At 48.9% G+C, this 26,627-nt stretch overlaps 9 non-coding genes across 9 annotated transcripts; all 9 read right to left on the bottom strand.

Annotated features, from left to right (window-relative positions):
- Positions 1–2,613: 2,613 nt before the first annotated feature.
- Positions 2,614–2,703, bottom strand: trnap-ugg (transfer RNA proline (anticodon UGG)). Its single transcript is given in 2 exon segments — positions 2,614–2,649; positions 2,668–2,703. It is a non-coding gene; the product is annotated as a tRNA-Pro (tRNA).
- Positions 2,704–5,463: 2,760 nt separating this feature from the next.
- trnap-ugg (transfer RNA proline (anticodon UGG)) lies at positions 5,464–5,553 on the bottom strand. Its single transcript is given in 2 exon segments — positions 5,464–5,499; positions 5,518–5,553. It is a non-coding gene; the product is annotated as a tRNA-Pro (tRNA).
- Positions 5,554–8,314: 2,761 nt separating this feature from the next.
- Positions 8,315–8,404, bottom strand: trnap-ugg (transfer RNA proline (anticodon UGG)). The gene is given in 2 exon segments: positions 8,315–8,350; positions 8,369–8,404. It is a non-coding gene; the product is annotated as a tRNA-Pro (tRNA).
- Positions 8,405–11,161: 2,757 nt separating this feature from the next.
- trnap-ugg (transfer RNA proline (anticodon UGG)) lies at positions 11,162–11,251 on the bottom strand. Its single transcript is given in 2 exon segments — positions 11,162–11,197; positions 11,216–11,251. It is a non-coding gene; the product is annotated as a tRNA-Pro (tRNA).
- Positions 11,252–14,026: 2,775 nt separating this feature from the next.
- Positions 14,027–14,116, bottom strand: trnap-ugg (transfer RNA proline (anticodon UGG)). Its single transcript is given in 2 exon segments — positions 14,027–14,062; positions 14,081–14,116. It is a non-coding gene; the product is annotated as a tRNA-Pro (tRNA).
- A 2,775-nt stretch (positions 14,117–16,891) lies between these two features.
- Positions 16,892–16,981, bottom strand: trnap-ugg (transfer RNA proline (anticodon UGG)). The gene is given in 2 exon segments: positions 16,892–16,927; positions 16,946–16,981. It is a non-coding gene; the product is annotated as a tRNA-Pro (tRNA).
- Positions 16,982–19,756: 2,775 nt separating this feature from the next.
- On the bottom strand, positions 19,757–19,846 carry trnap-ugg (transfer RNA proline (anticodon UGG)). Its single transcript is given in 2 exon segments — positions 19,757–19,792; positions 19,811–19,846. It is a non-coding gene; the product is annotated as a tRNA-Pro (tRNA).
- A 2,643-nt stretch (positions 19,847–22,489) lies between these two features.
- trnap-ugg (transfer RNA proline (anticodon UGG)) lies at positions 22,490–22,579 on the bottom strand. Its single transcript is given in 2 exon segments — positions 22,490–22,525; positions 22,544–22,579. It is a non-coding gene; the product is annotated as a tRNA-Pro (tRNA).
- Positions 22,580–25,346: 2,767 nt separating this feature from the next.
- Positions 25,347–25,436, bottom strand: trnap-ugg (transfer RNA proline (anticodon UGG)). The gene is given in 2 exon segments: positions 25,347–25,382; positions 25,401–25,436. It is a non-coding gene; the product is annotated as a tRNA-Pro (tRNA).
- Between the last annotated feature and the right edge of the window lie 1,191 nt (positions 25,437–26,627).

Below are 26,627 nucleotides of genomic sequence, written 5' to 3'. Positions count from 1 at the left end.
TTTCCTCTGTCTAAAACCCTCATGACGTGGAAACTTCAATCAGACCAGCTTTCAGCCCTCTGTTCTCCAAAGAGAGCTGCCCCAAACTTTCCAATCTCCCTTCATTGCTGACATTCCTCAGGACGGTACCTGTTCAGCGCTGTCTGCAATCACTTCACTTCCCCGCTTCCTGAAGTGTCACCCTCAGAATTGAGCGTAATACAGGTAGAGGATTCATTCAGACTCGGATTGCGCGGGCGAAAAATCTGCAATACTTGTTTTCACTTTGAACAAGTGTTTCCCTTTGCCGTGTTCACTGCAATGGCAGCTCTGTGCCGTCCCTAATTCAGGCAGTCCGATCTTATTTAATTAAGCGGCTTTTTGATAAAATTCATCAGGTATTTTTGCTCAGGTCAATTTAAGGAATGATGGTTCGCCTGGGATTGGAATCCGGGAATTCTCACACGGCTGCATATGCTCGAAGACCCAAAGCTAGAATCATATCCCAGACTAACGAGCCACCAGCCATGGGTGCAGCCACCTCCGGAAGCAGCTGAGACTTGCTCAGTACGAAATACATTGTGCATTGCTCCCAGAATTGCAAGTAGGGAAGTGTTTCAAGAACATCTGCTTCTCAATCTGTCTCCCTGCTCCCAGGACGCTGCTGTTTGTCCCGTCCCCAGGATTCGGGCTGTCTCCACTGGTGGATAATTGAACCATTTCGTTTCTACTTGCAAGCTGTGCTGGTGGAAGGCAGAGCCCATTCACTCTTCTGCTCTCTCACACTATTCCGTGAGGCAGGAGAAGTCAGTTACAGTCATGCGTAGGAAATGGGCAACTTTGAACTTGTTCCAAAGGTCCTGTTAACGGAGAGATAGAAAGATGCTGTGCTGTCGGGACAGAGAGAAATGGACACCGGAGACTCTTCCCTCAGGTAAATTGATATGGGTACATTTTTGTGCAGCCTGCTTGGTGTTCAGAATTTGTCTTAACACAACAATCCTGCAGGAAGTCTTTTGTTACATCGTTGGTTTCTTTACTGCGGGCAATGGACTAAAACAGCAAGTCATGTGTTTCAACTTCACCGGTTCATTGCCATCTGAGAGCAGAGGTTTCACACGAGATCAGGACACACCGACAGAGAACAGGACAAGACAACTCAGAGCTCCACAAGGGTGCCAGCGCAACTGTGTAAATTTGACTTGTGGATCGATGTGATATATTGAGCTCAGATACCCGAAGTTTTGGGAAACAAATGACATGGCAAGGAAAAGAACAGAGCGCCGTTATACGGGAAAGCTACTAAAGACATTAAGTGAGTCGGAGAAAATGGTTTCGCTTCTGGGTTATGATCCCAGCATGCACCCGTTGTGCCATTCTCCTGCATTGCACGGTAGCTTTTCCAGAGAAGTATTCAGCTTTCCATCTGGCGTGTGACTTGCATGTTCGAGAATGACGTCAAAAGATCTTCACTGCTGTAGTGTCATGTGCTGTTGTGCAGACATGTCGCCGATGTGCAAATATAAACTCAGAGAACAATGTACACTAGAGACTCTGAGCCAGCTGAAACTTGCTCGGTGTGAAATACACTCCACATTGCTCCAAGAATTGCAAGCAGCAAAGTGTTTCCAGAACATCTGCTTGTCATGCTGTCCCCGGGGCGCTGATGTTTGTCTCATCCCCAGGAACTGGTCTATCTCCACTGGCGGATAATTAAACCAATTTGTTTCTACTTGTCCGCTTTTCTGGAGGGAGGGAAGAGTCCATTCGCTCTTCTGCTTTTTAACTTCCAATCCCTTGGGGTGAGAGGTATCACTTACACTTTGTGGGCGGCACGGTGGCACAGTGGTTAGCACTGCTGCCTCACAGCGCTAGAGACCTGGGTTAAATTCCCGCCTCAGGCGACTGACTGTGTGGAGTTTGCAGGTTCTCACCGTGTCTGCGTGGGTTTCCTCCGGGTGCTCCGGTTTCTTCCCACAGTCCAAAGATGTGCAGGTCAGGTGAATTGGCCATGCTAAATTCCCCGTAGTGTTAGGTAAGGGGTAAATGTAGGGGTATGGGTGAGTTGGGCTTCGGCGGGTCAGTGTGGACTTGTTGGGCCGAAGGGCCTGTTTCCACACTGTAAGTAATCTAATGAGTGGGAAGTGAGTAACTTTGATTGTGAATTTCCTCCAAACGTCTGTTATCGGAGAGATAGAAAGATGCTGTGCTGGCGGGGCAGAGAGAAATGGACACCGAGGACTCTTCCCTCAAATAGATTCATATGAGTACATTGTTGTGCAGTCTGCTTGGTGTTCAAAATTCGTCTTCACGCAGCAATCTTACAGAAAATCTTTCGCAAAGTGGGCATCGCTTTCATCGCTGCGACCGCGCAGCAGTTAACATCTGAGCCCAAGTGCCCCAGATGAAGAGAATCCGAGTGAAACCTTCACTCACTGAGAGTCATCCCCACGGCCCTGAGCTGCGGGACTGCAGGCTGAACCGCAACACTCACGTCAACCTATTCAACGCTATCTCCAATCATTTCACTTCGCTGCTTTCTGTCCCATTGGTACGCCAGGGAGCCCAACCTCGTTTAACGAAGGTGCTTTTTGAGAAAATGGAAGAGGCACTTTTGCACAAGTCATAAAACGTGGGCTCGTCCGGGATTTGAACCCGGGATCTCTCGCAAATCTGCGTCGACGAAGACCCAAAGCGAGAATCATACCCCTAGACCAACGAGCCAGACAGCAAGCGAGCTCCCGCCCCACCCCCCGCTCTACCTCTTGAACCAGCTGAAACTTGCTCAGAGTGAAGTATAGTTGACATTGAACAGGCTGGGGCTGTTTTCTCTGCAACGTCGGAGGCTGAAGGGTGACTTTATGGAGGTTTACAAAATTATGAGGGGCATGGATAGGATAAATAGGCAAAGTCTTTTCCCTGGGGTCGGGGAGTCAAGAACTAGAGGGCATAGATTTAGGGTGAGAGGGGAAAGATATAAAAGAGACCTAAGCGGCAACATTTTCACGCAGAGGGTAGTGCGTGCATGGAATGAGCTGCCAGAGAAAGTGGCGGAGGCTGGTACAATTGCAACATTTAAGTGGCGTTTGGATGGATATATGAATAGGAAGGGTTTGGAGGTATATGGGCCGGGTGCTGGCAGGTGGGACTAGATTGGGGTGGGATATCTGGTCGGCATGGACGGGTTTGGACCGAAGGGTCTGTTTCCATGCTGTACATCTCTATGACTCTATGAACAGCTGCTTCTCATTCTGTCTCTCAGCTGCCGTTTGCCCGTCCCCAGGAACAGGGCCCTCTCTACTGGCAGAAAATTAAACCGTTTTCTTTCTAAACTTTTCTCTGACACCGGAGTGACAAGCATTACCCTCCTCAACATAGGGTACAGAGAACAGGAGAAGACCCCGCAGTCCTCCACGAGTGTGTCATCTCAACTGTGCATTTTGGGCCAGTATATCAATGTGAAATATTTACGTCGAAGATTTTTGGAAAGCAGATGAGAAGGCGAGGTGCACAACAAGCTGCTAAAGACAACATTGAGTGAATAGGAAAGATGGTTTCCCTTCTGGGTTATGCTCCCATCACGCACCGGCAGACATATCGCCCACAAGCAAATATTAACTCGGTCTAAATTGCCACATTCTGTTTTTACGAACCGTGATTTCACTCAGAAGCACAATTTACCTGCTCCCTCCTGAATATCCTTCCAGGCTCGAACATATCTTCCAGGTGAAGCAGCACTTCACCTGCACATTTGCCGCAACCTAGTCTACTGCATTCGCTTATCATAGTGTCGTTTCCCCAACAGAGCATGAAGTATAAACTGGGTGACTGCTTCGCAGAACATCTCGGTTCTGCCCGCAAATAGAGGCCCTGAGCTTCTGCTTTCCTGCCACTTTAACACGCCACCCTGTTCCCTGGCCAAAATCTCTGTCTCAGGCTTGCAGCAGTGCTCCAGCAAAGCTCAGCTCCAGATGGAAGAACAACGCCTCATATTCCACTTCAAAACCCTACAGCCCTCCGGTCTTCAAGATCGAGTTGCACGACTTTAGGTCCTGAAATCCCCCATATCCTTGACCCCTACCACACACATACGAGCCCCTTGTTATCACATAGTCTGCTACGACACACTACTTATTGTTAGCCACGAACGCTCTCCATTAACAGTTATTCACCCTCCCACACGGATCGTTGTTCACTCCTTTGTCCCTCCTATTGTTCTCTCTCTGAGCTGGCGGGAAAGAGAGCAATGTACACAGGAGACTCTGAGCCAGCTGAAACTTGCTCAGTGTGAAATACATTCCACTTTGCTCCAAGAATTGCAAGCAGCAAAGAGTTTCCAGAACATCTGCTTGTCATTCACGTCGGAACCGGCGTGGCGAATTACTGCAGGGAAGGCACGAAACCACAAGGCATGCGTTTCAACTTTATCAGCTCATTGGCATCTCAGAGAAGTGGTTTTGCGGTTCAGTTCATAGGAAACCAACGAAGAACAGGAGAAGACGACTCAGACCTCCAAAAGCCGGTCACTTGAACGGTGTGAGTTTCGCCAAACGATATGGTATGATACGGGGCATTCAGACAGTCAGGAAGTCTTTTGAACGGAGTCCCATCGCAATGGAAAGTCGCTCAAGGAGACACTGAACAATAGCAGAGGATGGTTTCGATCCATCGACCTCTGGGTTATGGGCCCAGCACGCTCCCGCTGCGCCACTCTGCTCTTACGCACGGCGCCGTTTTCCACAGGTCCCTTTAGCCTTTCGTCTGACGAGACTGTTGTCAAAGATCTCCACTGCTGTCGTCTTATATGGTGTTGCGCAGACGTATGGAGGCTGTGTAAATATAAACTTTTTCTAACTTCCCACATTCTGTTGGTCGAACTGTGATTTCACTCTGAATAGACGCCATGCGGCCCACCTTCGCTCTGCTGGGTCGACACAGTAAGTAAACGTGGGTCTCTATTCGTATCATTCTCTTGCCTTCTCCATGTAATTCTGCACATTGTTACTTTAAACATGACCACCGGATTCCCGTTTGCGTCTCATGAATCTGCCTCTTTGTCAGTGTCAGTTAGGAATTTACTGACCCCAACCACTCCCTGTACGAAAGCGTTCTCCCTGATGTCACTTTTGGTTCTTTTCCTCATGACTTTAAATCTCCGCCGAATCGTTGCCGATCCTTTCAGGCGTGGGAGCATTTTGACTACATTACTTTCTCTGTCTCGACTTCGCGTAACTTGGAAAGCTTCAATCGGGCCAGATTTCAAACTTCTGTTCTCCGAAGAGAGCTGTCCCAAATTTCCAACCCACCCTCATCGCTGACATCCGTCAAACACCGCAACACTCACGTCAACCTATTCAACGCTATCTCCAATCATTTCACTTCGCTGCTTTCTGTCCCATTGGTACGCCAGGGAGCCCAACCTCGTTTAACGAAGGTGCTTTTTGAGAAAATGGAAGAGGCACTTTTGCACAAGTCATAAAACGTGGGCTCGTCCGGGATTTGAACCCGGGATCTCTCGCAAATCTGCGTCGACGAAGACCCAAAGCGAGAATCATACCCCTAGACCAACGAGCCAGACAGCAAGCGAGCTCCAGCCCCACCCCCCCGCTCTACCTCTTGAACCAGCTGAAACTTGCTCAGAGTGAAGTATAGTTGACATTGAACAGGCTGGGGCTGTTTTCTCTGCAACGTCGGAGGCTGAAGGGTGACTTTATGGAGGTTTACAAAATTATGAGGGGCATGGATAGGATAAATAGGCAAAGTCTTTTCCCTGGGGTCGGGGAGTCAAGAACTAGAGGGCATAGATTTAGGGTGAGAGGGGAAAGATATAAAAGAGACCTAAGCGGCAACATTTTCACGCAGAGGGTAGTGCGTGCATGGAATGAGCTGCCAGAGAAAGTGGCGGAGGCTGGTACAATTGCAACATTTAAGTGGCGTTTGGATGGATATATGAATAGGAAGGGTTTGGAGGTATATGGGCCGGGTGCTGGCAGGTGGGACTAGATTGGGGTGGGATATCTGGTCGGCATGGACGGGTTTGGACCGAAGGGTCTGTTTCCATGCTGTACATCTCTATGACTCTATGAACAGCTGCTTCTCATTCTGTCTCTCAGCTGCCGTTTGCCCGTCCCCAGGAACAGGGCCCTCTCTACTGGCAGAAAATTAAACCGTTTTCTTTCTAAACTTTTCTCTGACACCGGAGTGACAAGCATTACCCTCCTCAACATAGGGTACAGAGAACAGGAGAAGACCCCGCAGTCCTCCACGAGTGTGTCATCTCAACTGTGCATTTTGGGCCAGTATATCAATGTGAAATATTTACGTCGAAGATTTTTGGAAAGCAGATGAGAAGGCGAGGTGCACAACAAGCTGCTAAAGACAACATTGAGTGAATAGGAAAGATGGTTTCCCTTCTGGGTTATGCTCCCATCACGCACCGGCAGACATATCGCCCACAAGCAAATATTAACTCGGTCTAAATTGCCACATTCTGTTTTTACGAACCGTGATTTCACTCAGAAGCACAATTTACCTGCTCCCTCCTGAATATCCTTCCAGGCTCGAACATATCTTCCAGGTGAAGCAGCACTTCACCTGCACATTTGCCGCAACCTAGTCTACTGCATTCGCTTATCATAGTGTCGTTTCCCCAACAGAGCATGAAGTATAAACTGGGTGACTGCTTCGCAGAACATCTCGGTTCTGCCCGCAAATAGAGGCCCTGAGCTTCTGCTTTCCTGCCACTTTAACACGCCACCCTGTTCCCTGGCCAAAATCTCTGTCTCAGGCTTGCAGCAGTGCTCCAGCAAAGCTCAGCTCCAGATGGAAGAACAACGCCTCATATTCCACTTCAAAACCCTACAGCCCTCCGGTCTTCAAGATCGAGTTGCACGACTTTAGGTCCTGAAATCCCCCATATCCTTGACCCCTACCACACACATACGAGCCCCTTGTTATCACATAGTCTGCTACGACACACTACTTATTGTTAGCCACGAACGCTCTCCATTAACAGTTATTCACCCTCCCACACGGATCGTTGTTCACTCCTTTGTCCCTCCTATTGTTCTCTCTCTGAGCTGGCGGGAAAGAGAGCAATGTACACAGGAGACTCTGAGCCAGCTGAAACTTGCTCAGTGTGAAATACATTCCACTTTGCTCCAAGAATTGCAAGCAGCAAAGAGTTTCCAGAACATCTGCTTGTCATTCACGTCGGAACCGGCGTGGCGAATTACTGCAGGGAAGGCACGAAACCACAAGGCATGCGTTTCAACTTTATCAGCTCATTGGCATCTCAGAGAAGTGGTTTTGCGGTTCAGTTCATAGGAAACCAACGAAGAACAGGAGAAGACGACTCAGACCTCCAAAAGCCGGTCACTTGAACGGTGTGAGTTTCGCCAAACGATATGGTATGATACGGGGCATTCAGACAGTCAGGAAGTCTTTTGAACGGAGTCCCATCGCAATGGAAAGTCGCTCAAGGAGACACTGAACAATAGCAGAGGATGGTTTCGATCCATCGACCTCTGGGTTATGGGCCCAGCACGCTCCCGCTGCGCCACTCTGCTCTTACGCACGGCGCCGTTTTCCACAGGTCCCTTTAGCCTTTCGTCTGACGAGACTGTTGTCAAAGATCTCCACTGCTGTCGTCTTATATGGTGTTGCGCAGACGTATGGAGGCTGTGTAAATATAAACTTTTTCTAACTTCCCACATTCTGTTGGTCGAACTGTGATTTCACTCTGAATAGACGCCATGCGGCCCACCTTCGCTCTGCTGGGTCGACACAGTAAGTAAACGTGGGTCTCTATTCGTATCATTCTCTTGCCTTCTCCATGTAATTCTGCACATTGTTACTTTAAACATGACCACCGGATTCCCGTTTGCGTCTCATGAATCTGCCTCTTTGTCAGTGTCAGTTAGGAATTTACTGACCCCAACCACTCCCTGTACGAAAGCGTTCTCCCTGATGTCACTTTTGGTTCTTTTCCTCATGACTTTAAATCTCCGCCGAATCGTTGCCGATCCTTTCAGGCGTGGGAGCATTTTGACTACATTACTTTCTCTGTCTCGACTTCGCGTAACTTGGAAAGCTTCAATCGGGCCAGATTTCAAACTTCTGTTCTCCGAAGAGAGCTGTCCCAAATTTCCAACCCACCCTCATCGCTGACATCCGTCAAACACCGCAACACTCACGTCAACCTATTCAACGCTATCTCCAATCATTTCACTTCGCTGCTTTCTGTCCCATTGGTACGCCAGGGAGCCCAACCTCGTTTAACGAAGGTGCTTTTTGAGAAAATGGAAGAGGCACTTTTGCACAAGTCATAAAACGTGGGCTCGTCCGGGATTTGAACCCGGGATCTCTCGCAAATCTGCGTCGACGAAGACCCAAAGCGAGAATCATACCCCTAGACCAACGAGCCAGACAGCTAGTGAGCTCCCGCCCCACCCCCCGCTCTACCTCTTGAACCAGCTGAAACTTGCTCAGAGTGAAGTATAGTTGACATTGAACAGGCTGGGTCTGTTTTCTCTGCAACGTCGGAGGCTGAAGGGTGACTTTATGGAGGTTTACAAAATTATGAGGGGCATGGATAGGATAAATAGGCAAAGTCTTTTCCCTGGGGTCGGGGAGTCAAGAACTAGAGGGCATAGATTTAGGGTGAGAGGGGAAAGATATAAAAGAGACCTAAGGGGCAACATTTTCACGCAGAGTGTGGTGCGTGCATGGAATGAGCTGCCAGAGAAAGTGGCGGAGGCTGGTACAATTGCAACATTTAAGTGGCGTTTGGATGGATATATGAATAGGAAGGGTTTGGAGGTATATGGGCCGGGTGCTGGCAGGTGGGACTAGATTGGGGTGGGATATCTGGTCGGCATGGACGGGTTTGGACCGAAGGGTCTGTTTCCATGCTGTACATCTCTATGACTCTATGAACAGCTGCTTCTCATTCTGTCTCTCAGCTGCCGTTTGCCCGTCCCCAGGAACAGGGCCCTCTCTACTGGCAGAAAATTAAACCGTTTTCTTTCTAAACTTTTCTCTGACACCGGAGTGACAAGCATTACCCTCCTCAACATAGGGTACAGAGAACAGGAGAAGACCCCGCAGTCCTCCACGAGTGTGTCATCTCAACTGTGCATTTTGGGCCAGTATATCAATGTGAAATATTTACGTCGAAGATTTTTGGAAAGCAGATGAGAAGGCGAGGTGCACAACAAGCTGCTAAAGACAACATTGAGTGAATAGGAAAGATGGTTTCCCTTCTGGGTTATGCTCCCATCACGCACCGGCAGACATATCGCCCACAAGCAAATATTAACTCGGTCTAAATTGCCACATTCTGTTTTTACGAACCGTGATTTCACTCAGAAGCACAATTTACCTGCTCCCTCCTGAATATCCTTCCAGGCTCGAACATATCTTCCAGGTGAAGCAGCACTTCACCTGCACATTTGCCGCAACCTAGTCTACTGCATTCGCTTATCATAGTGTCGTTTCCCCAACAGAGCATGAAGTATAAACTGGGTGACTGCTTCGCAGAACATCTCGGTTCTGCCCGCAAATAGAGGCCCTGAGCTTCTGCTTTCCTGCCACTTTAACACGCCACCCTGTTCCCTGGCCAAAATCTCTGTCTCAGGCTTGCAGCAGTGCTCCAGCAAAGCTCAGCTCCAGATGGAAGAACAACGCCTCATATTCCACTTCAAAACCCTACAGCCCTCCGGTCTTCAAGATCGAGTTGCACGACTTTAGGTCCTGAAATCCCCCATATCCTTGACCCCTACCACACACATACGAGCCCCTTGTTATCACATAGTCTGCTACGACACACTACTTATTGTTAGCCACGAACGCTCTCCATTAACAGTTATTCACCCTCCCACACGGATCGTTGTTCACTCCTTTGTCCCTCCTATTGTTCTCTCTCTGAGCTGGCGGGAAAGAGAGCAATGTACACAGGAGACTCTGAGCCAGCTGAAACTTGCTCAGTGTGAAATACATTCCACTTTGCTCCAAGAATTGCAAGCAGCAAAGAGTTTCCAGAACATCTGCTTGTCATTCACGTCGGAACCGGCGTGGCGAATTACTGCAGGGAAGGCACGAAACCACAAGGCATGCGTTTCAACTTTATCAGCTCATTGGCATCTCAGAGAAGTGGTTTTGCGGTTCAGTTCATAGGAAACCAACGAAGAACAGGAGAAGACGACTCAGACCTCCAAAAGCCGGTCACTTGAACGGTGTGAGTTTCGCCAAACGATATGGTATGATACGGGGCATTCAGACAGTCAGGAAGTCTTTTGAACGGAGTCCCATCGCAATGGAAAGTCGCTCAAGGAGACACTGAACAATAGCAGAGGATGGTTTCGATCCATCGACCTCTGGGTTATGGGCCCAGCACGCTCCCGCTGCGCCACTCTGCTCTTACGCACGGCGCCTTTTTCCACAGGTCCCTTTAGCCTTTCGTCTGACGAGACTGTTGTCAAAGATCTCCACTGCTGTCGTCTTATATGGTGTTGCGCAGACGTATGGAGGCTGTGTAAATATAAACTTTTTCTAACTTCCCACATTCTGTTGGTCGAACTGTGATTTCACTCTGAATAGACGCCATGCGGCCCACCTTCGCTCTGCTGGGTCGACACAGTAAGTAAACGTGCTCTATTCGTATCATTCTCTTGCCTTCTCCATGTAATTCTGCACATTGTTACTTTAAACATGACCACCGGATTCCCGTTTGCGTCTCATGAATCTGCCTCTTTGTCAGTGTCAGTTAGGAATTTACTGACCCCAACCACTCCCTGTACGAAAGCGTTCTCCCTGATGTCACTTTTGGTTCTTTTCCTCATGACTTTAAATCTCCGCCGAATCGTTGCCGATCCTTTCAGGCGTGGGAGCATTTTGACTACATTACTTTCTCTGTCTCGACTTCGCGTAACTTGGAAAGCTTCAATCGGGCCAGATTTCAAACTTCTGTTCTCCGAAGAGAGCTGTCCCAAATTTCCAACCCACCCTCATCGCTGACATCCGTCAAACACCGCAACACTCACGTCAACCTATTCAACGCTATCTCCAATCATTTCACTTCGCTGCTTTCTGTCCCATTGGTACGCCAGGGAGCCCAACCTCGTTTAACGAAGGTGCTTTTTGAGAAAATGGAAGAGGCACTTTTGCACAAGTCATAAAACGTGGGCTCGTCCGGGATTTGAACCCGGGATCTCTCGCAAATCTGCGTCGACGAAGACCCAAAGCGAGAATCATACCCCTAGACCAACGAGCCAGACAGCAAGCGAGCTCCCGCCCCACCCCCCGCTCTACCTCTTGAACCAGCTGAAACTTGCTCAGAGTGAAGTATAGTTGACATTGAACAGGCTGGGGCTGTTTTCTCTGCAACGTCGGAGGCTGAAGGGTGACTTTATGGAGGTTTACAAAATTATGAGGGGCATGGATAGGATAAATAGGCAAAGTCTTTTCCCTGGGGTCGGGGAGTCAAGAACTAGAGGGCATAGATTTAGGGTGAGAGGGGAAAGATATAAAAGAGACCTAAGCGGCAACATTTTCACGCAGAGGGTAGTGCGTGCATGGAATGAGCTGCCAGAGAAAGTGGCGGAGGCTGGTACAATTGCAACATTTAAGTGGCGTTTGGATGGATATATGAATAGGAAGGGTTTGGAGGTATATGGGCCGGGTGCTGGCAGGTGGGACTAGATTGGGGTGGGATATCTGGTCGGCATGGACGGGTTTGGACCGAAGGGTCTGTTTCCATGCTGTACATCTCTATGACTCTATGAACAGCTGCTTCTCATTCTGTCTCTCAGCTGCCGTTTGCCCGTCCCCAGGAACAGGGCCCTCTCTACTGGCAGAAAATTAAACCGTTTTCTTTCTAAACTTTTCTCTGACACCGGAGTGACAAGCATTACCCTCCTCAACATAGGGTACAGAGAACAGGAGAAGACCCCGCAGTCCTCCACGAGTGTGTCATCTCAACTGTGCATTTTGGGCCAGTATATCAATGTGAAATATTTACGTCGAAGATTTTTGGAAAGCAGATGAGAAGGCGAGGTGCACAACAAGCTGCTAAAGACAACATTGAGTGAATAGGAAAGATGGTTTCCCTTCTGGGTTATGCTCCCATCACGCACCGGCAGACATATCGCCCACAAGCAAATATTAACTCGGTCTAAATTGCCACATTCTGTTTTTACGAACCGTGATTTCACTCAGAAGCACAATTTACCTGCTCCCTCCTGAATATCCTTCCAGGCTCGAACGTATCTTCCAGGTGAAGCAGCACTTCACCTGCACATTTGCCGCAACCTAGTCTACTGCATTCGCTTATCATAGTGTCGTTTCCCCAACAGAGCATGAAGTATAAACTGGGTGACTGCTTCGCAGAACATCTCGGTTCTGCCCGCAAATAGAGGCCCTGAGCATCTGCTTTCCTGCCACTTTAACACGCCACCCTGTTCCCTGGCCAAAATCTCTGTCTCAGGCTTGCAGCAGTGCTCCAGCAAAGCTCAGCTCCAGATGGAAGAACAACGCCTCATATTCCACTTCAAAACCCTACAGCCCTCCGGTCTTCAAGATCGAGTTGCACGACTTTAGGTCCTGAAATCCCCCATATCCTTGACCCCTACCACACACATACGAGCCCCTTGTTATCACATAGTCTGCTACGACACACTACTTATTGTTAGCCACGAACGCTCTCCATTAACAGTTATTCACCCTCCCACACGGATCGTTGTTCACTCCTTTGTCCCTCCTATTGTTCTCTCTCTGAGCTGGCGGGAAAGAGAGCAATGTACACAGGAGACTCTGAGCCAGCTGAAACTTGCTCAGTGTGAAATACATTCCACTTTGCTCCAAGAATTGCAAGCAGCAAAGAGTTTCCAGAACATCTGCTTGTCATTCACGTCGGAACCGGCGTGGCGAATTACTGCAGGGAAGGCACGAAACCACAAGGCAGGCGTTTCAACTTTATCAGCTCATTGGCATCTCAGAGAAGTGGTTTTGCGGTTCAGTTCATAGGAAACCAACGAAGAACAGGAGAAGACGACTCAGACCTCCAAAAGCCGGTCACTTGAACGGTGTGAGTTTCGCCAAACGATATGGTATGATACGGGGCATTCAGACAGTCAGGAAGTCTTTTGAAAGGCAAGATGCCGAACGGAGTCCCATCGCAATGGAAAGTCGCTCAAGGAGACACTGAACAATAGCAGAGGATGGTTTCAATCCATCGACCTCTGGGTTATGGGCCCAGCACGCTCCCGCTGCGCCACTCTGCTCTTACGCACGGCGCCGTTTTCCACAGGTCCCTTTAGCCTTTCGTCTGACGAGACTGTTGTCAAAGATCTCCACTGCTGTCGTCTTATATGGTGTTGCGCAGACGTATGGAGGCTGTGTAAATATAAACTTTTTCTAACTTCCCACATTCTGTTGGTCGAACTGTGATTTCACTCTGAATAGACGCCATGCGGCCCACCTTCGCTCTGCTGGGTCGACACAGTAAGTAAACGTGGGTCTCTATTCGTATCATTCTCTTGCCTTCTCCATGTAATTCTGCACATTGTTACTTTAAACATGACCACCGGATTCCCGTTTGCGTCTCATGAATCTGCCTCTTTGTCAGTGTCAGTTAGGAATTTACTGACCCCAACCACTCCCTGTACGAAAGCGTTCTCCCTGATGTCACTTTTGGTTCTTTTCCTCATGACTTTAAATCTCCGCCGAATCGTTGCCGATCCTTTCAGGCGTGGGAGCATTTTGACTACATTACTTTCTCTGTCTCGACTTCGCGTAACTTGGAAAGCTTCAATCGGGCCAGATTTCAAACTTCTGTTCTCCGAAGAGAGCTGTCCCAAATTTCCAACCCACCCTCATCGCTGACATCCGTCAAACACCGCAACACTCACGTCAACCTATTCAACGCTATCTCCAATCATTTCACTTCGCTGCTTTCTGTTCCATTGGTACGCCAGGGAGCCCAACCTCGTTTAACGAAGGTGCTTTTTGAGAAAATGGAAGAGGCACTTTTGCACAAGTCATAAAACGTGGGCTCGTCCGGGATTTGAACCCGGGATCTCTCGCAAATCTGCGTCGACGAAGACCCAAAGCGAGAATCATACCCCTAGACCAACGAGCCAGACAGCAAGCGAGCTCCCGCCCCACCCCCCGCTCTACCTCTTGAACCAGCTGAAACTTGCTCAGAGTGAAGTATAGTTGACATTGAACAGGCTGGGGCTGTTTTCTCTGCAACGTCGGAGGCTGAAGGGTGACTTTATGGAGGTTTACAAAATTATGAGGGGCATGGATAGGATAAATAGGCAAAGTCTTTTCCCTGGGGTCGGGGAGTCAAGAACTAGAGGGCATAGATTTAGGGTGAGAGGGGAAAGATATAAAAGAGACCTAAGCGGCAACATTTTCACGCAGAGGGTAGTGCGTGCATGGAATGAGCTGCCAGAGAAAGTGGCGGAGGCTGGTACAATTGCAACATTTAAGTGGCGTTTGGATGGATATATGAATAGGAAGGGTTTGGAGGTATATGGGCCGGGTGCTGGCAGGTGGGACTAGATTGGGGTGGGATATCTGGTCGGCATGGACGGGTTTGGACCGAAGGGTCTGTTTCCATGCTGTACATCTCTATGACTCTATGAACAGCTGCTTCTCATTCTGTCTCTGAGCTGCCGTTTGCCCGTCCCCAGGAACAGGGCCCTCTCTACTGGCAGAAAATTAAACCGTTTTCTTTCTAAACTTTTCTCTGACACCGGAGTGACAAGCATTACCCTCCTCAACATAGGGTACAGAGAACAGGAGAAGACCCCGCAGTCCTCCACGAGTGTGTCATCTCAACTGTGCATTTTGGGCCAGTATATCAATGTGAAATATTTACGTCGAAGATTTTTGGAAAGCAGATGAGAAGGCGAGGTGCACAACAAGCTGCTAAAGACAACATTGAGTGAATAGGAAAGATGGTTTCCCTTCTGGGTTATGCTCCCATCACGCACCGGCAGACATATCGCCCACAAGCAAATATTAACTCGGTCTAAATTGCCACATTCTGTTTTTACGAACCGTGATTTCACTCAGAAGCACAATTTACCTGCTCCCTCCTGAATATCCTTCCAGGCTCGAACATATCTTCCAGGTGAAGCAGCACTTCACCTGCACATTTGCCGCAACCTAGTCTACTGCATTCGCTTATCATAGTGTCGTTTCCCCAACAGAGCATGAAGTATAAACTGGGTGACTGCTTCGCAGAACATCTCGGTTCTGCCCGCAAATAGAGGCCCTGAGCTTCTGCTTTCCTGCCACTTTAACACGCCAACCTGTTCCCTGGCCAAAATCTCTGTCTCAGGCTTGCAGCAGTGCTCCAGCAAAGCTCAGCTCCAGATGGAAGAACAACGCCTCATATTCCACTTCAAAACCCTACAGCCCTCCGGTCTTCAAGATCGAGTTGCACGACTTTAGGTCCTGAAATCCCCCATATCCTTGACCCCTACCACACACATACGAGCCCCTTGTTATCACATAGTCTGCTACGACACACTACTTATTGTTAGCCACGAACGCTCTCCATTAACAGTTATTCACCCTCCCACACGGATCGTTGTTCACTCCTTTGTCCCTCCTATTGTTCTCTCTCTGAGCTGGCGGGAAAGAGAGCAATGTACACAGGAGACTCTGAGCCAGCTGAAACTTGCTCAGTGTGAAATACATTCCACTTTGCTCCAAGAATTGCAAGCAGCAAAGAGTTTCCAGAACATCTGCTTGTCATTCACGTCGGAACCGGCGTGGCGAATTACTGCAGGGAAGGCACGAAACCACAAGGCAGGCGTTTCAACTTTATCAGCTCATTGGCATCTCAGAGAAGTGGTTTTGCGGTTCAGTTCATAGGAAACCAACGAAGAACAGGAGAAGACGACTCAGACCTCCAAAAGCCGGTCACTTGAACGGTGTGAGTTTCGCCAAACGATATGGTATGATACGGGGCATTCAGACAGTCAGGAAGTCTTTTGAAAGGCAAGATGCCGAACGGAGTCCCATCGCAATGGAAAGTCGCTCAAGGAGACACTGAACAATAGCAGAGGATGGTTTCAATCCATCGACCTCTGGGTTATGGGCCCAGCACGCTCCCGCTGCGCCACTCTGCTCTTACGCACGGCGCCGTTTTCCACAGGTCCCTTTAGCCTTTCGTCTGACGAGACTGTTGTCAAAGATCTCCACTGCTGTCGTCTTATATGGTGTTGCGCAGACGTATGGAGGCTGTGTAAATATAAACTTTTTCTAACTTCCCACATTCTGTTGGTCGAACTGTGATTTCACTCTGAATAGACGCCATGCGGCCCACCTTCGCTCTGCTGGGTCGACACAGTAAGTAAACGTGGGTCTCTATTCGTATCATTCTCTTGCCTTCTCCATGTAATTCTGCACATTGTTACTTTAAACATGACCACCGGATTCCCGTTTGCGTCTCATGAATCTGCCTCTTTGTCAGTGTCAGTTAGGAATTTACTGACCCCAACCACTCCCTGTACGAAAGCGTTCTCCCTGATGTCACTTTTGGTTCTTTTCCTCATGACTTTAAATCTCCGCCGAATCGTTGCCGATCCTTTCAGGCGTGGGAGCATTTTGACTACATTACTTTCTCTGTCTCGACTTCGCGTAACTTGGAAAGCTTCAATCGGGCCAGATTTCAAACTTCTGTTCTCCGAAGAGAGCTGTCCCAAATTTCCAACCCACCCTCATCGCTGACATCCCTCAAACACCGCAACACTCACGTCAACCTATTCAACGCTATCTCCAATCATTTCACTTCGCTGCTTTCTGTTCCATTGGTACGCCAGGGAGCCCAACCTCGTTTAACGAAGGTGCTTTTTGAGAAAATGGAAGAGGCACTTTTGCACAAGTCATAAAACGTGGGCTCGTCCGGGATTTGAACCCGGGATCTCTCGCAAATCTGCGTCGACGAAGACCCAAAGCGAGAATCATACCCCTAGACCAACGAGCCAGACAGCAAGCGAGCTCCCGCCCCACCCCCCGCTCTACCTCTTGAACCAGCTGAAACTTGCTCAGAGTGAAGTATAGTTGACATTGAACAGGCTGGGGCTGTTTTCTCTGCAACGTCGGAGGCTGAAGGGTGACTTTATGGAGGTTTACAAAATTATGAGGGGCATGGATAGGATAAATAGGCAAAGTCTTTTCCCTGGGGTCGGGGAGTCAAGAACTAGAGGGCATAGATTTAGGGTGAGAGGGGAAAGATATAAAAGAGACCTAAGCGGCAACATTTTCACGCAGAGGGTAGTGCGTGCATGGAATGAGCTGCCAGAGAAAGTGGCGGAGGCTGGTACAATTGCAACATTTAAGTGGCGTTTGGATGGATATATGAATAGGAAGGGTTTGGAGGTATATGGGCCGGGTGCTGGCAGGTGGGACTAGATTGGGGTGGGATATCTGGTCGGCATGGACGGGTTTGGACCGAAGGGTCTGTTTCCATGCTGTACATCTCTATGACTCTATGAACAGCTGCTTCTCATTCTGTCTCTGAGCTGCCGTTTGCCCGTCCCCAGGAACAGGGCCCTCTCTACTGGCAGAAAATTAAACCGTTTTCTTTCTAAACTTTTCTCTGACACCGGAGTGACAAGCATTACCCTCCTCAACATAGGGTACAGAGAACAGGAGAAGACCCCGCAGTCCTCCACGAGTGTGTCATCTCAACTGTGCATTTTGGGCCAGTATATCAATGTGAAATATTTACGTCGAAGATTTTTGGAAAGCAGATGAGAAGGCGAGGTGCACAACAAGCTGCTAAAGACAACATTGAGTGAATAGGAAAGATGGTTTCCCTTCTGGGTTATGCTCCCATCACGCACCGGCAGACATATCGCCCACAAGCAAATATTAACTCGGTCTAAATTGCCACATTCTGTTTTTACGAACCGTGATTTCACTCAGAAGCACAATTTACCTGCTCCCTCCTGAATATCCTTCCAGGCTCGAACATATCTTCCAGGTGAAGCAGCACTTCACCTGCACATTTGCCGCAACCTAGTCTACTGCATTCGCTTATCATAGTGTCGTTTCCCCAACAGAGCATGAAGTATAAACTGGGTGACTGCTTCGCAGAACATCTCGGTTCTGCCCGCAAATAGAGGCCCTGAGCTTCTGCTTTCCTGCCACTTTAACACGCCACCCTGTTCCCTGGCCAAAACCTCTGTCTCAGGCTTGCAGCAGTGCTCCAGCAAAGCTCAGCTCCAGATGGAAGAACAACGCCTCATATTCCACTTCAAAACCCTACAGCCCTCCGGTCTTCAAGATCGAGTTGCACGACTTTAGGTCCTGAAATCCCCCATATCCTTGACCCCTACCACACACATACGAGCCCCTTGTTATCACATAGTCTGCTACGACACACTACTTATTGTTAGCCACGAACGCTCTCCATTAACAGTTATTCACCCTCCCACACGGATCGTTGTTCACTCCTTTGTCCCTCCTATTGTTCTCTCTCTGAGCTGGCGGGAAAGAGAGCAATGTACACAGGAGACTCTGAGCCAGCTGAAACTTGCTCAGTGTGAAATACATTCCACTTTGCTCCAAGAATTGCAAGCAGCAAAGAGTTTCCAGAACATCTGCTTGTCATTCACGTCGGAACCGGCGTGGCGAATTACTGCAGGGAAGGCACGAAACCACAAGGCATGCGTTTCAACTTTATCAGCTCATTGGCATCTCAGAGAAGTGGTTTTGCGGTTCAGTTCATAGGAAACCAACGAAGAACAGGAGAAGACGACTCAGACCTCCAAAAGCCGGTCACTTGAACGGTGTGAGTTTCGCCAAACGATATGGTATGATACGGGGCATTCAGACAGTCAGGAAGTCTTTTGAAAGGCAAGATGCCGAACGGAGTCCCATCGCAATGGAAAGTCGCTCAAGGAGACACTGAACAATAGCAGAGGATGGTTTCGATCCATCGACCTCTGGGTTATGGGCCCAGCACGCTCCCGCTGCGCCACTCTGCTCTTACGCACGGCGCCGTTTTCCACAGGTCCCTTTAGCCTTTCGTCTGACGAGACTGTTGTCAAAGATCTCCACTGCTGTCGTCTTATATGGTGTTGCGCAGACGTATGGAGGCTGTGTAAATATAAACTTTTTCTAACTTCCCACATTCTGTTGGTCGAACTGTGATTTCACTCTGAATAGACGCCATGCGGCCCACCTTCGCTCTGCTGGGTCGACACAGTAAGTAAACGTGGGTCTCTATTCGTATCATTCTCTTGCCTTCTCCATGTAATTCTGCACATTGTTACTTTAAACATGACCACCGGATTCCCGTTTGCGTCTCATGAATCTGCCTCTTTGTCAGTGTCAGTTAGGAATTTACTGACCCCAACCACTCCCTGTACGAAAGCGTTCTCCCTGATGTCACTTTTGGTTCTTTTCCTCATGACTTTAAATCTCCGCCGAATCGTTGCCGATCCTTTCAGGCGTGGGAGCATTTTGACTACATTACTTTCTCTGTCTCGACTTCGCGTAACTTGGAAAGCTTCAATCGGGCCAGATTTCAAACTTCTGTTCTCCGAAGAGAGCTGTCCCAAATTTCCAACCCACCCTCATCGCTGACATCCCTCAAACACCGCAACACTCACGTCAACCTATTCAACGCTATCTCCAATCATTTCACTTCGCTGCTTTCTGTCCCATTGGTACGCCAGGGAGCCCAACCTCGTTTAACGAAGGTGCTTTTTGAGAAAATGGAAGAGGCACTTTTGCACAAGTCATAAAACGTGGGCTCGTCCGGGATTTGAACCCGGGATCTCTCGCAAATCTGCGTCGACGAAGACCCAAAGCGAGAATCATACCCCTAGACCAACGAGCCAGACAGCAAGCGAGCTCCCGCCCCACCCCCCGCTCTACCTCTTGAACCAGCTGAAACTTGCTCAGAGTGAAGTATAGTTGACATTGAACAGGCTGGGGCTGTTTTCTCTGCAACGTCGGAGGCTGAAGGGTGACTTTATGGAGGTTTACAAAATTATGAGGGGCATGGATAGGATAAATAGGCAAAGTCTTTTCCCTGGGGTCGGGGAGTCAAGAACTAGAGGGCATAGATTTAGGGTGAGAGGGGAAAGATATAAAAGAGACCTAAGCGGCAACATTTTCACGCAGAGGGTAGTGCGTGCATGGAATGAGCTGCCAGAGAAAGTGGCGGAGGCTGGTACAATTGCAACATTTAAGTGGCGTTTGGATGGATATATGAATAGGAAGGGTTTGGAGGTATATGGGCCGGGTGCTGGCAGGTGGGACTAGATTGGGGTGGGATATCTGGTCGGCATGGACGGGTTTGGACCGAAGGGTCTGTTTCCATGCTGTACATCTCTATGACTCTATGAACAGCTGCTTCTCATTCTGTCTCTCAGCTGCCGTTTGCCCGTCCCCAGGAACAGGGCCCTCTCTACTGGCAGAAAATTAAACCGTTTTCTTTCTAAACTTTTCTCTGACACCGGAGTGACAAGCATTACCCTCCTCAACATAGGGTACAGAGAACAGGAGAAGACCCCGCAGTCCTCCACGAGTGTGTCATCTCAACTGTGCATTTTGGGCCAGTATATCAATGTGAAATATTTACGTCGAAGATTTTTGGAAAGCAGATGAGAAGGCGAGGTGCACAACAAGCTGCTAAAGACAACATTGAGTGAATAGGAAAGATGGTTTCCCTTCTGGGTTATGCTCCCATCACGCACCGGCAGACATATCGCCCACAAGCAAATATTAACTCGGTCTAAATTGCCACATTCTGTTTTTACGAACCGTGATTTCACTCAGAAGCACAATTTACCTGCTCCCTCCTGAATATCCTTCCAGGCTCGAACATATCTTCCAGGTGAAGCAGCACTTCACCTGCACATTTGCCGCAACCTAGTCTACTGCATTCGCTTATCATAGTGTCGTTTCCCCAACAGAGCATGAAGTATAAACTGGGTGACTGCTTCGCAGAACATCTCGGTTCTGCCCGCAAATAGAGGCCCTGAGCTTCTGCTTTCCTGCCACTTTAACACGCCACCCTGTTCCCTGGCCAAAATCTCTGTCTCAGGCTTGCAGCAGTGCTCCAGCAAAGCTCAGCTCCAGATGGAAGAACAACGCCTCATATTCCACTTCAAAACCCTACAGCCCTCCGGTCTTCAAGATCGAGTTGCACGACTTTAGGTCCTGAAATCCCCCATATCCTTGACCCCTACCACACACATACGAGCCCCTTGTTATCACATAGTCTGCTACGACACACTACTTATTGTTAGCCACGAACGCTCTCCATTAACAGTTATTCACCCTCCCACACGGATCGTTGTTCACTCCTTTGTCCCTCCTATTGTTCTCTCTCTGAGCTGGCGGGAAAGAGAGCAATGTACACAGGAGACTCTGAGCCAGCTGAAACTTGCTCAGTGTGAAATACATTCCACTTTGCTCCAAGAATTGCAAGCAGCAAAGAGTTTCCAGAACATCTGCTTGTCATTCACGTCGGAACCGGCGTGGCGAATTACTGCAGGGAAGGCACGAAACCACAAGGCATGCGTTTCAACTTTATCAGCTCATTGGCATCTCAGAGAAGTGGTTTTGCGGTTCAGTTCATAGGAAACCAACGAAGAACAGGAGAAGACGACTCAGACCTCCAAAAGCCGGTCACTTGAACGGTGTGAGTTTCGCCAAACGATATGGTATGATACGGGGCATTCAGACAGTCAGAAAGTCTTTTGAAAGGCAAGATGCCGAACGGAGTCCCATCGCAATGGAAAGTCGCTCAAGGAGACACTGAACAATAGCAGAGGATGGTTTCGATCCATCGACCTCTGGGTTATGGGCCCAGCACGCTCCCGCTGCGCCACTCTGCTCTTACGCACGGCGCCGTTTTCCACAGGTCCCTTTAGCCTTTCGTCTGACGAGACTGTTGTCAAAGATCTCCACTGCTGTCGTCTTATATGGTGTTTCGCAGACGTATGGAGGCTGTGTAAATATAAACTTTTTCTAACTTCCCACATTCTGTTGGTCGAACTGTGATTTCACTCTGAATAGACGCCATGCGCCATCACTGCCTCTTTGTCAGTGTCAGTTAGGAATTTACTGACCCCAACCACTCCCTGTACGAAAGCGTTCTCCCTGATGTCACTTTTGGTTCTTTTCCTCATGACTTTAAATCTCCGCCGAATCGTTGCCGATCCTTTCAGGCGTGGGAGCATTTTGACTACATTACTTTCTCTGTCTCGACTTCGCGTAACTTGGAAAGCTTCAATCGGGCCAGATTTCAAACTTCTGTTCTCCGAAGAGAGCTGTCCCAAATTTCCAACCCACCCTCATCGCTGACATCCCTCAAACACCGCAACACTCACGTCAACCTATTCAACGCTATCTCCAATCATTTCACTTCGCTGCTTTCTGTTCCATTGGTACGCCAGGGAGCCCAACCTCGTTTAACGAAGGTGCTTTTTGAGAAAATGGAAGAGGCACTTTTGCACAAGTCATAAAACGTGGGCTCGTCCGGGATTTGAACCCGGGATCTCTCGCAAATCTGCGTCGACGAAGACCCAAAGCGAGAATCATACCCCTAGACCAACGAGCCAGACAGCAAGCGAGCTCCCGCCCCACCCCCCGCTCTACCTCTTGAACCAGCTGAAACTTGCTCAGAGTGAAGTATAGTTGACATTGAACAGGCTGGGGCTGTTTTCTCTGCAACGTCGGAGGCTGAAGGGTGACTTTATGGAGGTTTACAAAATTATGAGGGGCATGGATAGGATAAATAGGCAAAGTCTTTTCCCTGGGGTCGGGGAGTCAAGAACTAGAGGGCATAGATTTAGGGTGAGAGGGGAAAGATATAAAAGAGACCTAAGCGGCAACATTTTCACGCAGAGGGTAGTGCGTGCATGGAATGAGCTGCCAGAGAAAGTGGCGGAGGCTGGTACAATTGCAACATTTAAGTGGCGTTTGGATGGATATATGAATAGGAAGGGTTTGGAGGTATATGGGCCGGGTGCTGGCAGGTGGGACTAGATTGGGGTGGGATATCTGGTCGGCATGGACGGGTTTGGACCGAAGGGTCTGTTTCCATGCTGTACATCTCTATGACTCTATGAACAGCTGCTTCTCATTCTGTCTCTCAGCTGCCGTTTGCCCGTCCCCAGGAACAGGGCCCTCTCTACTGGCAGAAAATTAAACCGTTTTCTTTCTAAACTTTTCTCTGACACCGGAGTGACAAGCATTACCCTCCTCAACATAGGGTACAGAGAACAGGAGAAGACCCCGCAGTCCTCCACGAGTGTGTCATCTCAACTGTGCATTTTGGGCCAGTATATCAATGTGAAATATTTACGTCGAAGATTTTTGGAAAGCAGATGAGAAGGCGAGGTGCACAACAAGCTGCTAAAGACAACATTGAGTGAATAGGAAAGATGGTTTCCCTTCTGGGTTATGCTCCCATCACGCACCGGCAGACATATCGCCCACAAGCAAATATTAACTCGGTCTAAATTGCCACATTCTGTTTTTACGAACCGTGATTTCACTCAGAAGCACAATTTACCTGCTCCCTCCTGAATATCCTTCCAGGCTCGAACATATCTTCCAGGTGAAGCAGCACTTCACCTGCACATTTGCCGCAACCTAGTCTACTGCATTCGCTTATCATAGTGTCGTTTCCCCAACAGAGCATGAAGTATAAACTGGGTGACTGCTTCGCAGAACATCTCGGTTCTGCCCGCAAATAGAGGCCCTGAGCTTCTGCTTTCCTGCCACTTTAACACGCCACCCTGTTCCCTGGCCAAAATCTCTGTCTCAGGCTTGCAGCAGTGCTCCAGCAAAGCTCAGCTCCAGATGGAAGAACAACGCCTCATATTCCACTTCAAAACCCTACAGCCCTCCGGTCTTCAAGATCGAGTTGCACGACTTTAGGTCCTGAAATCCCCCATATCCTTGACCCCTACCACACACATACGAGCCCCTTGTTATCACATAGTCTGCTACGACACACTACTTATTGTTAGCCACGAACGCTCTCCATTAACAGTTATTCACCCTCCCACACGGATCGTTGTTCACTCCTTTGTCCCTCCTATTGTTCTCTCTCTGAGCTGGCGGGAAAGAGAGCAATGTACACAGGAGACTCTGAGCCAGCTGAAACTTGCTCAGTGTGAAATACATTCCACTTTGCTCCAAGAATTGCAAGCAGCAAAGAGTTTCCAGAACATCTGCTTGTCATTCACGTCGGAACCGGCGTGGCGAATTACTGCAGGGAAGGCACGAAACCACAAGGCATGCGTTTCAACTTTATCAGCTCATTGGCATCTCAGAGAAGTGGTTTTGCGGTTCAGTTCATAGGAAACCAACGAAGAACAGGAGAAGACGACTCAGACCTCCAAAAGCCGGTCACTTGAACGGTGTGAGTTTCGCCAAACGATATGGTATGATACGGGGCATTCAGACAGTCTTTTGAAAGGCAAGATGCCGAACGGAGTCCCATCGCAATGGAAAGTCGCTCAAGGAGACACTGAACAATAGCAGAGGATGGTTTCGATCCATCGACCTCTGGGTTATGGGCCCAGCACGCTCCCGCTGCGCCACTCTGCTCTTACGCACGGCGCCGTTTTCCACAGGTCCCTTTAGCCTTTCGTCTGACGAGACTGTTGTCAAAGATCTCCACTGCTGTCGTCTTATATGGTGTTGCGCAGACGTATGGAGGCTGTGTAAATATAAACTTTTTCTAACTTCCCACATTCTGTTGGTCGAACTGTGATTTCACTCTGAATAGACGCCATGCGGCCCACCTTCGCTCTGCTGGGTCGACACAGTAAGTAAACGTGGGTCTCTATTCGTATCATTCTCTTGCCTTCTCCATGTAATTCTGCACATTGTTACTTTAAACATGACCACCGGATTCCCGTTTGCGTCTCATGAATCTGCCTCTTTGTCAGTGTCAGTTAGGAATTTACTGACCCCAACCACTCCCTGTACGAAAGCGTTCTCCCTGATGTCACTTTTGGTTCTTTTCCTCATGACTTTAAATCTCCGCCGAATCGTTGCCGATCCTTTCAGGCGTGGGAGCATTTTGACTACATTACTTTCTCTGTCTCGACTTCGCGTAACTTGGAAAGCTTCAATCGGGCCAGATTTCAAACTTCTGTTCTCCGAAGAGAGCTGTCCCAAATTTCCAACCCACCCTCATCGCTGACATCCCTCAAACACCGCAACACTCACGTCAACCTATTCAACGCTATCTCCAATCATTTCACTTCGCTGCTTTCTGTTCCATTGGTACGCCAGGGAGCCCAACCTCGTTTAACGAAGGTGCTTTTTGAGAAAATGGAAGAGGCACTTTTGCACAAGTCATAAAACGTGGGCTCGTCCGGGATTTGAACCCGGGATCCCTCGCAAATCTGCGTCGACGAAGACCCAAAGCGAGAATCATACCCCTAGACCAACGAGCCAGACAGCAAGCGAGCTCCCGCCCCACCCCCCGCTCTACCTCTTGAACCAGCTGAAACTTGCTCAGAGTGAAGTATAGTTGACATTGAACAGGCTGGGGCTGTTTTCTCTGCAACGTCGGAGGCTGAAGGGTGACTTTATGGAGGTTTACAAAATTATGAGGGGCATGGATAGGATAAATAGGCAAAGTCTTTTCCCTGGGGTCGGGGAGTCAAGAACTAGAGGGCATAGATTTAGGGTGAGAGGGGAAAGATATAAAAGAGACCTAAGCGGCAACATTTTCACGCAGAGGGTAGTGCGTGCATGGAATGAGCTGCCAGAGAAAGTGGCGGAGGCTGGTACAATTGCAACATTTAAGTGGCGTTTGGATGGATATATGAATAGGAAGGGTTTGGAGGTATATGGGCCGGGTGCTGGCAGGTGGGACTAGATTGGGGTGGGATATCTGGTCGGCATGGACGGGTTTGGACCGAAGGGTCTGTTTCCATGCTGTACATCTCTATGACTCTATGAACAGCTGCTTCTCATTCTGTCTCTCAGCTGCCGTTTGCCCGTCCCCAGGAACAGGGCCCTCTCTACTGGCAGAAAATTAAACCGTTTTCTTTCTAAACTTTTCTCTGACACCGGAGTGACCAGTGACAAGCATTACCCTCCTCAACACAGGGTACAGAGAACAAGAGAAGACCCCGCAGACCTCCACGAGTGTGTCATCTCAACTGTGCATATTGGGCCAGTATATCAATGTGAAATATTTACGTCGAAGATTTTTGGGAAGCAGATGAGAAGGCGAGGTGCACAACAAGCTGCTAAAGACAACATTGAGTGAATAGGAAAGATGGTTTCCCTTCTGGGTTATGCTCCCATCACGCACCGGCAGACATATCGCCGACAAGCAAATATTAACTCTGTCTAAATTGTCACATTCTGTTTTTACGAACCGTGATTTCACTCAGAAGCACAATTTACCTGCTCCTTCCTGAATATCCTTCCAGGCTCGAACATATCTTCCAGGTGAAGCAGCACTTCACCTGCACATTTGCCGCAACCTAGTCTCCTGCATTCGCCGCTCATAGTGTCGTGTCCCCAACCGAGCATGAAGTATAATCTGGATGACTGCTTCGCAGAACACCTCGGTTCTGCCCGCAAAAAACGGACCTGAGCTTCTGCTTTCCTGCCACTTTAACACGCCACCC

This window comes from Chiloscyllium plagiosum, unplaced genomic scaffold, assembly GCF_037043375.1.
Source record: "Chiloscyllium plagiosum isolate Xiang-an unplaced genomic scaffold, Cpla_swu_hap1 HiC_scaffold_27, whole genome shotgun sequence".
Taxonomy (NCBI): domain Eukaryota; kingdom Metazoa; phylum Chordata; class Chondrichthyes; order Orectolobiformes; family Hemiscylliidae; genus Chiloscyllium; species Chiloscyllium plagiosum.
The sequence above is the reverse complement of the archived record's forward strand: the minus strand, read 5'-3'. Positions and strand labels throughout refer to the sequence as shown.